Source organism: Megachile rotundata, chromosome 3 (assembly GCF_050947335.1).
Source record: "Megachile rotundata isolate GNS110a chromosome 3, iyMegRotu1, whole genome shotgun sequence".
Classification (NCBI taxonomy): Eukaryota; Metazoa; Arthropoda; class Insecta; order Hymenoptera; family Megachilidae; genus Megachile; species Megachile rotundata.
The window spans coordinates 4019120-4036610 of NC_134985.1; positions in this window are offsets into that span (position 1 = coordinate 4019120).

Genomic DNA, 17491 nt, shown 5'->3' on the forward strand with positions numbered 1-17491 from the left:
TGTGTAAACCCATTTTAAATCTAATATTTTTGTATCTTTTGGTCTATCAACTAATTCCCACGTATCATTTTTCTTTAAACATTCAATTTCTCTATTCATCGCGTCTACCCATTTCTGACTATCATTACTGTTTATCGCTTCATTATAATTTTCCGGATTATCCACATTTACATAATTTACATAAATAAAATTTGTTATGGGATTTCCGTATCTGTTTACAGGTATTCTCTTCCTCTCTGACCGTCTAGGTAATGTTACATCTTTAACACTAGTCATAGGTATAATCTCTACATGCTCATCGGTTCCATTCATTTCTTTTTCATCAGAATCATTCTTTTCATTTTCTACAATTCCTTCTTTACATTCCTGATTAATTTCATTTTTAAGTAACCCATTTTCATTAATTTCATCATTGTCTTTAAATCCTACCAAATTTACATTTTCTTCAACAATATCAACATGTTTAGCAATAATTACTCTATTATTAATCAAAACTCTATAACCTACTTCCTCATATCCGACTAGAATTCCTAACTCCGCTTTTCTATCCCATTTACTTTTCCTTTTAACTTCTGGAACTCTTACAAAAACTTTACTTCCGTATATTTTCAAATTACTAATATCTGGTTTTACTCCCATTATAATTTCATACGGTGTCTTTTTCTCAATTGTATTTGCTAATGTTCTATTCTTTAAATATACAGCTGTTTTAATTATCTCTGGCCAATATCTAACATTAATTTTCGCCTCAGATAATAAACAACGCGCAGTATCCATTACTGATCTATTATATCTTTCCGCAGTCCCGTTTAATTCATGGACATACGGAGGACACGGTTCAATGTAAATTCCTTTTTCTTTGGCAAAAATATACATGTCTTTATTTAAAAATTCTCTACCGTTATCACATCTTAATCGTTTTACTCGATTCCCAACTAAATTTTCTAATTGATTCACATACGTTACAAAACAATCATAAACTTCATTCTTTTCTCGAATAGGATATACTTTAGCCGCTTTACTATAGTCATCTATTAAAATTAAAAAATATTTTTCCCCTTTAAAACCCATTATACTATGCGGTCCATTTACATCAGCATGAATAATTTCTCCTATATTCCTTGTTCTACGTCTATTATTTTCAAAACTCGTATTAATCATTTTATTTTGTACGCAAGTACCACACTTTAAAAACTCACTTTCCAAATTACTCGGTAATCCCTCGACTAAATTATTCCGACTCAAAATGTCCAAATACTTAAAGTTAACATGTCCTAATATCCTATGATATTTTTCTTTCAAAGTCATACCATGATTCACTTTTTCAGTTATATAATTTTGCTTACTTTCAAAAACAGTATTTATCTTATATAAATTATTGACTTTATTCGCTACTGCTATCAAATTATTTTCTCTCGTGTAAATCTTTGAAGTACTTCCCATTGAAACAATCTTGGCTTTGTTCGCGATTTTTCCAAAACTCATTAAATTCCTATCCATTTCTTTCACAAAAAATACATCTTTTAACTCAATTTCTGTTTCATTAAAATTTGTCACAAACTTAGTTACAATATCTCCTACACTTGTTGCTTTAACTATGCGACCATCTCCAACTTTAACACTTATCGGATTATTCAAATGATTGACTCTTACAAAATATTTATCTTCATTTATAATATGATCTGTACAACCGCTATCCAGAACCCATTCTAATTTATTTACAGATTCGTTTACCTCAACATTGTAACCTATTTTTTTCTCAACCTCGGTTACGAAACTTATCTTTCCTCGATCTGCATATTGACGATCTTGCCGTTGTTGACAGCCTCTTCCTCGTTGACCAGTGCCTCGTCCTCTGAAATTGCCGCTACCTCTGTTCAGACTGTAGCCGTCTCCTCTGAAATTGCCACCATCTCCTCTGAAACTGCTACCGTCTCCTCTGAAACTGCCGCCGCTGCCTCTGTTCAGACTGTATCCATCTCGCGGCTGTTGAGGATGATAACGTGCGCCTCCTCGCCCTTGCTGCTGCCAACTTCCCCTCGAACCTTTCCAGTAACTTCCAATGCTGCCTTGACTCATACACTCGTACTGAACATGTCCCGATTTACCATATTTATAACACGTTCTGTCTCTTTTCACCTCACTTCTAAACACGTTTGAGTTTCCATTTCTATTTGCTGAATTTTGATTTTCATCCTTTTCTCTATCTTCATATATTTTAATTTTATTAATTATGTAATCTACAGTTCTATCTCCTTCAGGTAAAACATCAACTAAGTCTCCAATATGACTCAATGAACTTGGCAATGTTCTCAACATATAATTCACTTTTTCTTTTTCAGTTACCACAGCACCGGCATTTTTCAATTCAATTATTAATTTTTCAAATTCACCATAGAATTCACTTGTTTCAGTATAATCTTTTAACCTAATTTTATCTAATTTATTTCTTATACAAATCTGCAATGAAGTTGATTCACGCAAATAAATTCTGTCTAATTTCTTGATTATTCCATAACTTGTTAATTCATCATTAACAAGTTCCATTTGTCTATTTGATAATGCACTATATATATAATTCATCGTTTTCAGATCAAATTCATTCCACACGGCTACATTATCCATCTCGGTTCTTTCTCGTTTAATAATTTCATCACACTTTTTCATCTTCAAAAATACCATAATTCTCTTCTTCCATGTATTATAATCTTTTCCATCGAAAATTGGTAACGTTATTTTGAATTCGTCTGCCATATTGACTCGTCTTGTTTCTTGTGCGTTTTCTTCAAGCACTTTATTCAATTAATTCAATGTTTCAATTTTTCTTTCTTTTATTAAGTCTTTATTTTCTTCACTTCGTTCTTTTTAACTTTTCTATCACTTTTTCCATAAACTGATTTTTTCAAATTAACCACGCTCTGCTACCATGTTAAATAATCAGAATTATGGAAAATAACAAAACTAATAATACACTTTTGAACACGAACAAATTATTTAATATAAAACACAAACAACAAACATTTTAACTTAAAGATTAACCATTTAAACAGGGATTACTTTTTCTTCAAATAAAACATCACGAACGCTTACATTTTCATAACGACAAGACGGAAGTACAATATTCAATTATTCTGTTTCTAATATTCAATTATTCTGTTACTAACATCGCACATCATTTCTAATACTGTAAGATGTCGCTATATGCTAAATTTATTAATAATTTAACAGTTGAAATTTGTTTGACAGCAGTACCCGAAGTAGCATTTTATCGGTTGGCGCAGGTGATACGCAAGAAAACGAAACGTTCCCCCAGGAGAGAGCAAATATTTACCGCAATGAAGTTGAGGAAGCGTGTCGTGGGGACCGATTAGTTTGCTGGTAAACAGGCGAGCAACTCGCAATATCGAAGAGGAAAAATTCCATGCACCGCGACCAGTAGTATATCGGTGGATAATTTAAAATTCTAACTGAAGAAAGTTAAATCCCGTTCGATGCTGCTTGATTCTAACGCTATCCCGACTTTCTGCCTGTTAAATTCATTGATCTTATCCAGCCAGTTAGCTCTTCGGTACTGTAGTGAAAAAGCGGTAACCACGGCGACAATTCTCTCAAAATTGAGGTTTGAGCACCAGCTTGTTGCAAGTCTTAGAAACTCTGATGTTTTAAACTATGTGCTCAGTGAAATAATATGCAAGAAAGATATTATTTCTTCATTTATATATGGAATGAAGATCTAAAATGGAATTGGATATATTTTAAATAAATATTATCGAAAATAACTGTTAAAACAGTTTTTGTTTAAATAGGAACTTATTTTATTTGGTAATAATAAACAATTTACATTATAAATTCTTTAAACTCTAATTTTAAAAAAAGGTTTTCACTACTTCAACATAAATCTTTGCAAGCATATAAAATTGTCTGTTATATACTTTCCTAATTCTATAATATGTCAAGATTACACAGAAATCGGTTTGTTCAATTTGGAAAATGTCTTTTATGAGTATCGAATAACTATGTCAGCAGTAATTAGTTATACATTTTGAAGTATTTTTGAAATATAACATGTTGTTAACTGGCAATGTGATAAGTCTTGGTAATTTAAGAAATTTTTATCTTTACATTAACGACGAAAGAACTACAACTACACTGCGGTGCATAACTATAGCACCATCTACTATTTTAGTTGTTCTGTAATTCAGAGTTAAAATGCAAAAAATCAATTGCAAGAGATGAAATGGTATAGGTCGCAATAAATTTTATATTAAGTCTCATTGAAATTTCTCTTCTATGAGAAACGATATAATCGAAAATGTGATTTTGGCTTGATGCGTAACTATAGCACCAATGTCATTAAATTAACTTCTCTCCATCCAGTTCAACTACAAACTCACTGAAGCTAAATAATTACATTCTTATTAAAATACAAATTAAAATTTGATAATACTCTTTGTTGAGCAATGCCATGTGGTAGATATTTGACCAAAGAGGAGAAGGGTAAAATTTTGGCGTTTAAGGAGGATAAAATTAGTGTTCGGAAAATTGCCCGTACGCTAGGGCGCTTACATAAAGTCATTTTGATTTTCTTAAATAATTCTGTTAATTATGGCAATAATAAAAAGTAGTAACCAAATTAAAAAGGAACTCAACTTAAATTTTTGACGGTGAACAGTACGTCGAGTTTTGAAAAGTAATCCCAACATAGAAAAGCAGACATTAAAATTTGCACCAAAACTTCTATCACGGCATAATGTTGCGAGGCTTGAATACGCTCGAGCGAACATGCATCGCGACTGGAAAAGCGTAAGTTAACCTTAGATGTCAAAATCTTTTTACTGCAATTTACTTAAACTTCTATCATTGATAATAAGGTTATATTTTCGGATGAAAAAAAGTTTAATCTTTGTTCAATAACGCGATGTTTGATCGTTAATTCCTGGATTAACTTTTGCACTACAGTATTCACTCCGTAACTCCGTTACTTTTGCCGGTCTCGATTGTAACATTTACGGTAGAGATCTTTTTAACATTTACGGAGTGAATACTGTATTCGCGTTTCCTTACTCCTTTTACGAAGGTAAGGATGTTTCAAATGTTATTAAAGCTTTTCTTTTAAAATAAAATATCATTTGGTAAGAAAGATTGGAATTCGATTGATAAACGACGCTGCTCCGTAAGCTAGACGACTGCAAGTGATCGTCAATTCGAAACCTTTTCACTCTGAATGTGTCTGTTCGCTATAGATTGAAGTATTATTTGCAATTGTCTGAACTGAACTTGTTCTCTTATCGGTTTCTTGTAAACTGATTCATCTCTCTGTCCTGTCCAATCTGATTAGCGATTGAGCTTCCGGAAGTTGATCTAGCATGAATGTCATCAAAGGTAACCAATCAAGTGGTTGTTTGACCTTCGAAAAGTTATGACAGGTTAGTTTTGAACAACCGTAAGCACTTCCATTGTATGCCCGCCATAAATCCTGCTGCTGTGGTGCACGTGGTAACTGGTATGTGGTTCAAACCCGATACATTGGGAACCCACGTCCTTGAAGTATGCTTAATGAGATGACCTCTTGATAGGTCTCATCTCTGACTTCACAGAAAGCACCATAGGAGGTTTGGTGAAAACACGGGACAGAGATTCAGAGATGGTGCAAGCCAGTTCAGAATTTCGAGAATCAATTTCTACATACGACGAACAAGATAACAATTACAGAGATTATTTGAAAAAATGAGTGGACTGTATTTCATGTTATGACTATATATTTGTAACTCCATGGAACAATCTTGATGGTCCGGACGGACCGATGGTCCATATACGAGGGTTGTCCGTAAAATAAGGTTCCCAAAGAGCTGCAGTTGCAAGGAACGGTGTTACGCGGGATCCGGCCACACTGACGTGTAGCTTTGTCCTCCCTCTTTCAGACCCAGCCACGGCGAGCTGTCTGCGACTCTCCATTTTAGCATGATAATCGCTAGAAATGGAGCTCCCACTCGCTTCTCCCGCTAGGTGCGAATTACGCTCTGTGATTCGTTTTTTGTGTGCAAAGAACATTGTAGCGGTGGACATTCATCGTCAATTATGTGAAGTTTACGGAGAAAAGTGTATGAGCGTAAAACACGTGCGAAAATGGTGCAGGGAATTCAAAGACGGACGTACAGACGTCCATGACGAACAGCGTTCCGGACGGCCATCAGTTCTAAGCTACCTTCGCGGCGTGGCGGGAGAGTTCAATGATGTGGGCATAAAAAAGATGGTGCACCGCATGCAAAAATGCATTGACCTGAACGGCGATTACGTCGAAAAATAGGGGAAAGTCTAAGCTTTCCAAAAATATATTACTCAATGCCAATAAACATGTCTTTCATTGTGAAAAATCATTGGGAACCTTATTTTACGGACAACCCTCGTACATACATATTGGCGAGATATCGGAAAAGAATCACAATACTTTCCAAAAAGAAATTTTGGCGGAAGAAGTGTTATATTTGAGGTGCCTTTTGCATTGATGGCATGTTGTAATTGGCTTTTCCGTCGAAAAAGATGGGTAGTGATGAGTACATCACAATTTTATTAGACAATTTGTTAGCTTTTATAAACGCACATGATGCAATTAATTGAACTTTCCAACAGGACAACGCTGCTGCACACACCAGTCGGAAAACAGTATCATGATTGGAAAGAAACAAAGTTAACATTATTAAATGGCCAGCATGTTCACCAAACCAAAACTCGATAGAAAATATTTGGACCATTATTGTCCGAAAAATTTATGTCGAAAATCGACAGTATGAAAATATTTTAGAACTAAAAAACGCAATACTAAAAGCATGTAATGAAATTAGCCACCGAATTTTTCACAAACTTATCGAGAGTATGCCAGATTGAATTTTTCAACTTATAACAAAACAAGGAGGCTTTACAAGTTATTAAAATCAAATTTATGTGTATATATTTGACATTTATTCGTATGGTGCTATAGTTGTGCAGCGATGAAAAATCAATTTTCATGTTATATTTTCTTATATAATAAAGTAATATTAACAAATTTTTACTGAAGTTCATTGTTCACTATACCCTTCAATTTCATATGGATGATTTTTATGTATTGTTCTTCCAAAGTCAGAATCTACTAAAAATATAGGTGGTACTATAGTTCTGCACCACAGTGTAATCCACCGTGATTACGTACGATTATTGTGGTCAATTTTTTAAATCAGTTCGAATCAAGTTTGTAGGCTAAAAAAGAGGGTAGCGAATATAACGAAGTTACAATTAACTCTGTGACGGACACGGAGCATACCTTTAAAATTATTTAATACAGACATAGTAGCACACTTATTCAACGCTAATGAATTTTTAATGTATATTACATATAAATAGAATTTGAAAAACTTATTTATTCTTTAGTTCAGAAATGTATATTAACACGTTCAATCTGGCGTGGACTACCGGTGGTCCTCAGGCACTGCATTTATCTGGCGTTGTGGACCACCGGCGGTTCACATATGTTTCTAATTATATGAGCAGCGATTATTATTATTATTAATATTATTAGCCATAATTGAAACAAGTGCTGCCAGAAGAATAAACAGTCTTTCTGTGGTAAACTGAATGTAAGCCACTAATAACGAAAACAAGCATTTATTCAAGCAAGTGTTGTCAGATGAATAAATTTGAAAAAATTGGGCCGGGTTGAACGTATTCAATTTCGACGTTGAATTAAATGTATATAAAATTTTCATATTAGAATTTGTTTACTTTTTTCAACATAAAAATTACCGTTTTGGAAATGATAAAAAAATGATATTTTTAGAGTTACTATATATTTTACAATCATGAGGCAATTCTCAATTAACAGATGTAATTCCTTTAATTGCACGTACTCTACACTATTATGAAGAAATTACACTTAGCACAAGTATAATTTACGTTAAGATCTTCCGTGCGTACTGCCACCAGTACGCGCCTACACAACTAGGACATCTGACTCGGGCCCCATATTTTTATAAAGGCACCTATGGACCCTTTGTTGTAGGTGAGGAGATCCGTGGTCAAAAAGTAACGTAATAAATTGTATAAAGAACGAACAAAATATTTATTTAATAACGAATACAAAATGAACAATTCAATAACGTGAGGAAAAGGCAAAGAACAAAATTCAATCGAAACATGCGAACGTGGGAAGAATGGTGATGTAATAAATAAAAAATTCCGTTAGATAGAGATAAATGTTAATTCGTGTATAGTTTCGTTTTATCACCAATACCCTCAAGTTCTTTTTTTAGATAAAGTAGTATAAAAAATGTAATATAATACAATTTCCAGAATATTATGTATAGAAATCAGACGTGGCCCGAACGAAAGGTGTAAAATGTACGTATAACTCCAATCATAGTAATATTTCTTGCATAAGAGAAATTAAAGTTACAATTTATCCCTATTTTTTCTTTAAACACATAGTTTATGTATGTGAAATTTGATCAAAATGGTTCAACGTTTTATTAAAAAAATTTGCAAAATAATGTTATTTTTTAACATATTTTATAAACAAACAAATTTTTCACAAATTCACTTACGCTATATTATTGGCCTTCCAAAACAGAAAAATTCGCATTTGGAATTTTTTATCTAGGTCTAATAATTCTCGAGGTATTTGCAAAAATAGTTTTTTCATTCCCAACTTTGAGGGTTATTTTTACTATTTCAAAGTAGATATTCGCTGATAAAAAAAATATGTGCCAAATATTTTTTCGGGTTTTATAACATATAACAATTTCATAAAAATCGGCGTTTATCAATTGGGTGTTGTTCCTTGTAAGTTGAATTAATATTAATTTAATTTTATTTTTATGACAAGAGGAAGTTCTTTTGGAAAAGAACTACACTTTTACAATGAACTAACTTTTATTTATAAGATTCGAAAACAGCGTAGAGGTTCATTCATATATGCATAAAAGTTCGAAAATTCGCGTAACAAGCGTCTTGTTCAGAAACTGAGTAATTCTCTTATATCATTGGACCTCGTTTACATGTGTACATTGACTTGTAACATACAATTTGGTATTTGAAACGCTGACTGAGTGTTTTTGGGTTTTGTAACTACAAATTGTAACTATAATTTATAAGTATTCCATTGTCGTGATGTATGAAGTGGACCGCTGACTTAGCGAATTAATGTAGGCTGCTTAACAGTAAGGTAATATCATTTCAATCCCACGATTGCGCAATTCAGTTTTAGAAATGCATAATATTCTGACATTCTTAAAAAACGCAATAACACATTCATGTATCAAACTTAGGTTATAATTGTTGAAAGATACATATTTATCGTTTTGATATAAAATTAAGCATAAAAGGAAGACAGTAATAACATATACATTGGTGTTTTGACATGAATTGGACGATACGATAGATTTAATACGGAATATTACTTTCAACTTTATTTAAAAAGTAGTATCAAAAAGTTAATATTGATCATTTGGGGCTATATTTTTATTAATTTGAAAGTACATTTTAAAAACTATTCTTTTACGAATTAATATAAACATTGTGGTAGGAATTTTTGTAGTCTTACTGTTTCACTGTATATATTCAAAATCGCGTTTCTTACAATAGCTTTAGAAACCTTAAAATGATGTTTTTCATGAAGGCAGTTAGCAATTTGTACACGGGACTAACATTTGGCCTGCACGTTGCTAGCGCATTTATGGCATGCAAGTACCAGAGCTGTTTTTGAGAGTCGTTTTGTATTTTTAAATTTACGATTTGTATGTCCAAGTTCTTTCGACGGCCTCAACAGTTCATTGTGTCAAAATTTACTAAGGAGGTTATGGTTAAGTGAGGGTACGCAGAAAGAATTGATATGTGCTTTTATTCTAGTTTAATTCAATGAATACTTTATTGAAACATAAAAAGAAGGTCTTTAACTATAACAAAAATATTCAATAACTTTAATCGGTAATCGCAACAAAACTCAAAACATATTTTTATTTTATATTTAACCATAAAGACGTCCGCACGCTTACCTAGCTGCCAAAACAAGAGAGCGAGCCACGGGCAACGTGTGTGTGGGGACTGAGGTTCGTGAAGGAGAGCCCGGTGTAATAAATGATGCACAACGACTTTTTCTTGCTATTAGCAAGTATTGCACTTTTTATTACTTCGCGCACGTGCTGACTCTTTTGCTTTCATGCACCGAGTGGAGGAGCGACGTTCTTCTTTTTCGCGCCGCGTTCCTTATAAACTAGTCTTACCAGCTACTATTTACAGCTTAACCTAAGAAATAAAAAGTAACTAAAAATAGGAACTGTTCCAGAGGGCGCATGTGTCACTGTCGCTACAGTTATCACATGTGCCCACTTTACGGCCTATGTTCGCAACGACCTCTCACGCTCCTGCGCGCTCTTTTCAAAACGTGAGCCGCGTGATGATTATTATTTTTAACAATATCTCTTAATCTTACGCGAGCTCACTTATCAAGTTTCGTCTACAATTTATAAACTTTTGTTTGTTTAATGGTTTAGTTAGAACATCTGCAATTTGATCGTTAGTAGGACAATGCTTAACTTTAACTTTATCATTTTTTATAAGATCATGTATAAACCTATACTTTACATCTATATGTTTTGATCGCATATTGAACACGCCGTTCGTCATTAATTTTATAGCACTTTGGTTATCAATATTAAGTTCTACAGTCACATCGGTCCCTGTTAGTTCTTCTATAAGCGTTTTAAGATACAGTAGTTCTTTGCAGCATTCAGCAGCTGCCATGAATTCCGCTTCTGTGCTGGACAAGGCAATTATTGGTTGTTTCCTAGGACACCAGCTTACAGGACCCCCTGCATAGAATATTACAAATCCAGTGGTGCTCCGCCTCGTTTGAATGTCTCCAGCAAAATCCGAATCGCAGTATGTCTGTATTAAATCTGGTTTCGCATCTCTTCTATTATATATTCAACTCCATAGTTTCGATTTCCATTCAGGTATTTCATAATATGTTTAACGTCATTTACATTTTCTTGACCATAGTTTTCAATGTACCTGCTGCAGTAATTTACACCATATAAGATATCTGGTCTGGTTTTAGTAGAGAGGTACAGTAAACTTCCTATTACCTCTCTGTAAGGATAGTTTAACTTCCTCTGTTTTGTGTCTTCTCTGTTGGTTTTGATAATTGCAATGCTCACAGGTTTTGCACTTTCCATTCCATATTTTTCCAATATGCCTTGCAGGTATTCAGTCTGTGCAAGTTTTACATTTTCTTTATTTTTATGTACCTCTAACCCTACAAACATCTTTGGATTTTTCATCACAGTCGTTTTAAATTCCCTACTTAGGTCTTCTAAGATCACATCAATCTTTTCCTGATCCTCTCTTATCAGTATTCCGTCATCCACATAAATCCCCAGTATTATTTCACCTTTGTCTTTCATGAACAAGCATTGGTCACTTTTTAGTGGCCGAAATCCCTTAGTTTTTAGGTAAGTTGTAAATCTTATGTTCCACCTCAGTGGAGCCTGTTTCAGCCCATACAAGGCCTTTTTTAATTTAAACAGTTTCCCTTGTTTGTTATATCCTTCTGGAGGGTACATGTAGACTTCTTCCTCCAATGTGCCGTAAAGGAACGCTGTCTTTATGTCAAATGTTGTAACTTTATATTCCTTTAAAACGGCTACAGCATAAATGCTCCTTATTGCACTTGCACTCATCACCGGACTAAATGTCTCATCGTAGTCGATTCCAGCTTTTTGCTCAAAACCTCTAACGACTAACCTTGCCTTGTATGTTTCATCTTGTTTTATTTTAAATATCCATTTTCCTTTCAGAGGCTTTTGATTTTTCACTTTTGTGGCATCGATTTCTTCCCACGTTTCATTGCATTTTAAGCAGTCCTTTTCATCATTTATGGCTTTTTGCCACTTGTGTTTGTCGGGATCGGTGATTGCTTCTTTATATGTCATCATGGCGTAGTACCCATATCTATCTGGTTTGGCTGTGATTCTTTTGCTTCTCCTAGGTTCTTGGTTCTGTGTTTCATGGGTTTCATATTCTTCTTGTGCATCTGTGTATTCGTCACTATCCTCTTCCTGTTCTTCACTGCTTGATGTTCCTTGATCCTCGTGAGTCGATATTTCTTCCTTTTCTTCTTCTAGATGCTGTTCTTTTTCCTTGTTTTCCTTTGTTTGTTCATCACACGATTTTATCAGAGTTCTTATCTTTGTCTCCCTATCTTTCTTTTCAGTAATCTCAAATTTTACATCTCGTGCAATTGTTATATTTCTTCTATCTGAACTCCATAGTCAGTAACCTGTGGGTGCATACCCAACAAAGGTCAATTCCTTGCTTCTCTCATCCAGCTTTTTCAAGGGCCCCAAAGTCTTCGCATGTGCGATGCATCCAAACAGTTGCAGGTTCTTTATGTTTGGCTTCCTTTTTTCCCACATCTCATAAGGCGTACAGTTTAATGCTTCTGTGGGAGTTCTATTTAATAGGTACGCTGAAGTGTACATTGCTTCTCCCCACATTTCTTTTTCTAGGTTGGAATCGAATAGTAGTGCTCTAACCTTATCCAGAAGCGACCTATTCAGTCTTTCAGCCCTGTCATTCTACTGTGGCGTATACGGTACAGTGGTATTTAGTCGAAGCCCAACTTCCTTAGTCCATGCGTTCACCGCATTACTGAGGTACTCACCTCCATTGTCACACCTCAGTGTCGATACTTTTAGGTTCCATTTTGCTTCTACTAATCTGACATATTCCTTTATTTTTTCTACTACTTCAAATTTGTTTTTCAGCAGGAAGACCATTGTATAATGTGCGTAATCGTCTAGAAACGTCAAGGTATAGAAACGTAAAGGTATCGCTTTCCATCCCATGTCATTGGGTCAATGGGTCTACATAAGTCGGTATGCACAATTTCCAGTGGTCTTTCTGCCCTCCGTCTTGACTTTTCAAACTTCAGCCTTGCTTGCTTTGCCTTTTGACAAATTTTGCAGAACGTATCTCCTTTAATTTCCTTTTCTGTCAGATTTATGCCATCTACCAGGTTTATTATCTTATGTAGGTTGTTCACACTTATGTGCCCAAGCTTGCGATGCCATGTTTCAGTCTTATCTTGTAATTCCTCAGCTGCATATGAGTCTTGATCAGTCGCTGCCTCTAGTTTTATTATGAACAATCCATTTACTGTTTTTGTCCCTTTTAACACCGGTTTTTTATTTTTATTTATTATTACTTCGTTTTTAGTGAATAATACTTCTCCATTTTTCTTGGTTATTGCATTAACAGACAGCAGATTTGTACTCAATTGTGGAACATACAGTACTTCTTCGAGTGAACACTTGTCAAAATTTATAGTACCCTTCGCAACTGCTTCCATTGACTCTCCAGACTTGGCCACTCCAACAGTCGAATTTAGCTCTTTCATATTTCTCATTGCTTTCGAGTTGTTTGTCATATTAGAAGTACTTCCAGAATCAACTATCCAGTTGTCGTTGTCAGGAAGTTCAGAGGTCAGAAAGGCTACTCTGTTGGGGCTTTGGCTTCTTCCTGTTTTGTTTCTGTAGAAGCAGTTCCTCTCGAGGTGGTTTGTCTTTTTGCAAATTCCGCATCTTTGGTCTACTGGATTTTTTATTTGGTGGCACGTTCTTGCACTGTGCCCTATTTTATTGCACTTGAAACATCTTTTCATATTTCTATCCTGATTCTGTGGAACCCTCTGGTTCGCTGTTGCACTCGGGCTGCTTTTTCTGTATTTGGTATGGATTTTGTCTATTGCTTTAAACGCTAATGGTTGTTCCTGATTTTGCCTTTGGACTCTTGTTTCTTCATCTATTAGTCTTGCAGTTAGGTTTTCTAACGTCTTCTCGGACTGTGCAGTGGATTCCCACGCGCTTACAAAGTATCCATATTTGTCTGACAACGTTGCCAGTATTTTTGAAATTAACATATTATTATCTATCTTAGTGTTTAACGCATTTAACCTAAACGCCATATTCTTTAGACTACTGATGTGTGTCGCAATATCTTCATCAGCAATAAAGGTTTTATTATAAAATGCTTGAAGCAAACTGCACCTTTGCTGATCACTTTCTTTTTCATAGATTTAATGTATTTTAAACCACATCTCATTTGCTGTTTTACAGTCTATTATATGTAGTAGGGTCTTTTTACTAACGGTTGTAACTATAAATTTTTTCGCATTTGCGTCTTTCCTTTGCCACGCAGCTGTTTTCTTACTATCATCTAATTCGGCCTCACAAACATTTTCATACAGGTCGTTTGCTTCAAGCATGATCTTAATTTGGAATTTCCACATTTGAAAGTTTTCGGAATTTACTCATTTTTCTATATTCGATAATTCCTCCACGTGCGTTGCCATTCTATTTCTATTTTTATTTTATTTTAGTCCTTCAATCTCTCAAGTGATATCAATTCTTTCTTTTCTCCTCTCTATCTCTGTTTATTATTTCTTTCCTCTTTTTATTTTATTTTATTTTATTATTATTTTATTTACTGCAATGACTGGGCCCATAATCAGTCAAATACTTTATTGCAACATAAAAAGAAGGTCTTTAACTACAACAAAAATATTCAATAACTTTAATCGGTAATCGCAACAAAACTCAAAACATATTTTTATTTTATATTTAACCATAAAGACGTCCGCACGCTTACCTAGCTGCCAAAACAAGAGAGCGAGCCACGGGCAACGTGTGCCCACTTCACGGCCTATGTTCGCAACGACCTCTCACGGTCCTGCGCGCTCTTTTCAAAACGTGAGCCGCGTGATGATTATTATTTTTAACACATTGCCAATGCCATAAATGTGAATTCCCTGAAGGTCCGAGGACAGGGCCTAGGAGACAGGGCCTAGCCAGGTCTCCTTGTTGACAACCCAACGGAAATTCTGTTTTACGTCCACTTTCTTTTTCCACCTCCACAAGACGCACCGTACTCCGCACGGATCGCGCTAAGGGCGCATGGGACAGGGTGATGTTCTTTTTTGAGCAATATTATTGGCATAGAGAAGAGCCAATCAGTCACCCCATTTTCTCGCTTTTCGTAGTTTTCCTGCTTAGAAATAAATCCTGAAGGAACACTCTGGAAAAATCTATCAAACAGTAAAGATCAATCTCTGAACAATCTACACAGTTATACTTAGAAACATTTTCACATTTCACATATTTTATAATTTTAACAGTTTTACTTCTTCATTCGCGAATCCGGAAACACTTTACAACATATAGACATTCTTGTTTTCCAGTTTAAGTGTTTTTAAACATTAAATTATTATTTTCAAAAGTTAACAGTTTTACAATTATTAAACAACCAATCTACTCTATCGTTTTAAAACGTCGTAGAGTCACGCGTTCGAAATTTTCGAAAATTTTCGATCGTGCGCGATAAAAAATATAACTACATTACTTACACCAAAATACAATGCGAGGATAGTTATTGAACGTCATACTAAAATCTTCCAGAGTAGAAGTACAAAATTTGTACCACGTATATTCAACATTTTCGTTTTTGAATGCGAGTATAACTAACTTCAACTGTTTCTTTTACAATTGTTACTGCGCAACAAATATTGTACAAATTTGTAATTCGTTTAAGTGACCCGTGACCTCCCAAGGTAACAAAAATTAACTACCCAGATAGGACAATTTGAAAAACATATTTCGAGGGAACCTCCTAAGATCATAAAGCCAAAAAGTTCAGTAATACACATAATTACCCTTATAGATGCCATAAAAAAGGTCACCGGTTTTACACACTTGAGAAAGTTTAAAAAATTTACAATCTTAACCGCCCTCAACATCGAAGCTCCAGAGAACCTACCTGAGTCTAACGGTAGTCTCCATTTCCCCAAAATAGAGAAAATCTCAAATACCCAATTAGAAACGTTGTTAGAAAAAGCCCCCACTATAAGAAAAAGTTAACGTCGATAGAAAATTTCGCGAGAAAGATCAGATAAAAACATACTAGCATACGAACAATATTAAAATCATAATATACGTGCCGTCCGATAGAATTCACAAACTTGTACTTTAAAATTTTTTGTAGTTGTATTATTAAATATAATAAGTGTTACATTGAACTTTAACATATTATTTACTATCCAATATTTTCAAATATTCATTCGCCGTGAAGTCTGCGTGTGAAGTGAGCATTCTCGAAAATATCTTTCAATATAAAAAATTGACTATTTTGCTCACGAGTCAACAACTATAATATATAATGAAATTTTATTTCGTAAGGGCTAATAATACTTGTGGAGTTTATTATTTCAATTAAAGCTATTTTACTATAAAAGTAAAGTAATCCATTTAATTAATATACATAACGCAAACATAATTTAAGTATCGCTTTTAAAAAGTGAATTCTAAAGAATTTACGTGTGGAGAGATAAATAAATACAGGAAAAAAAATCATACCAAAAGAATATGGTTATAATTTGCATATAGAACAAACATTGAATATTTCTTGAAACGGTATGTTGATTTTCCGCGTTTCACTTTGTACTGTAAAACCACAAATACGGAATAAAATAGGTGGATCGTTGAGTTCCATATTTGCCCTCAATAATTTAATATTGTTTTTAATCCACACGAATTTCTTCATTTTCTTTGAATAACGTTCTCGCTTTTTGAGCACTCGGTTGGCTCGTAACATTTCCCTTCAGAACAGATTCATATCCGACTTTATTAAATCCTTATTCCCGCTGTTTTCCGTGCCAACAATGGCATCACTTTCAATAGAATTTTTCTTTCAGATTAACTCCTAATTTTCACCAAACTCATATTTTCTGCAAAAATTATGTTTTCTTCTCTTTGTTCTATTGAATTGTCTGCAGATTAAGAGAAAATATCTGCCGTGAATGATTACACTACTTACTTATTTTCTGGAAAAACAATAAAGTATTTCTTTCTTTCTTCTTTAATTAAAATTTGTAGCGTTAGTACAATAAAAGAAATAAATTGTATATGTATACGGTCATCTTTTATATCTTGGTGTAGTTATATTATGTATTTTGTACTGGAAGTAACGCTTCTTTTTTGGGGCACGTAAACTTTATGTCGACTATATTCTTTTTTATTTAAATGAAATGACCGATTCATTCGCTGATCTCTTATGTTAAAACGATGTGCGGCATATTAACTATTTCACCACTTGAAAATATTTATTTTCCGTTTATATGCTGAAGAATCAACTAATGGCACAGTTAAATTACTTGTATATACATATCCAAAAACGTAGAAAAAATGATTTTAAGCGATGATTCATTTCGAATCATTTTTTATGAATTCTGCACGCTTATTTGTTCAACAATTTCTAGAGCAACAGATTTAAATATTCTTCTATACACTTTTTGTTCCAATAATCACATCTAGTATAAACAATTGATTTATTCTATTATGGTAAACCGTATTCATTATGTAACATTGCTCCAGACCTAAATTAACAACGGTAACACTGAAAACGATTA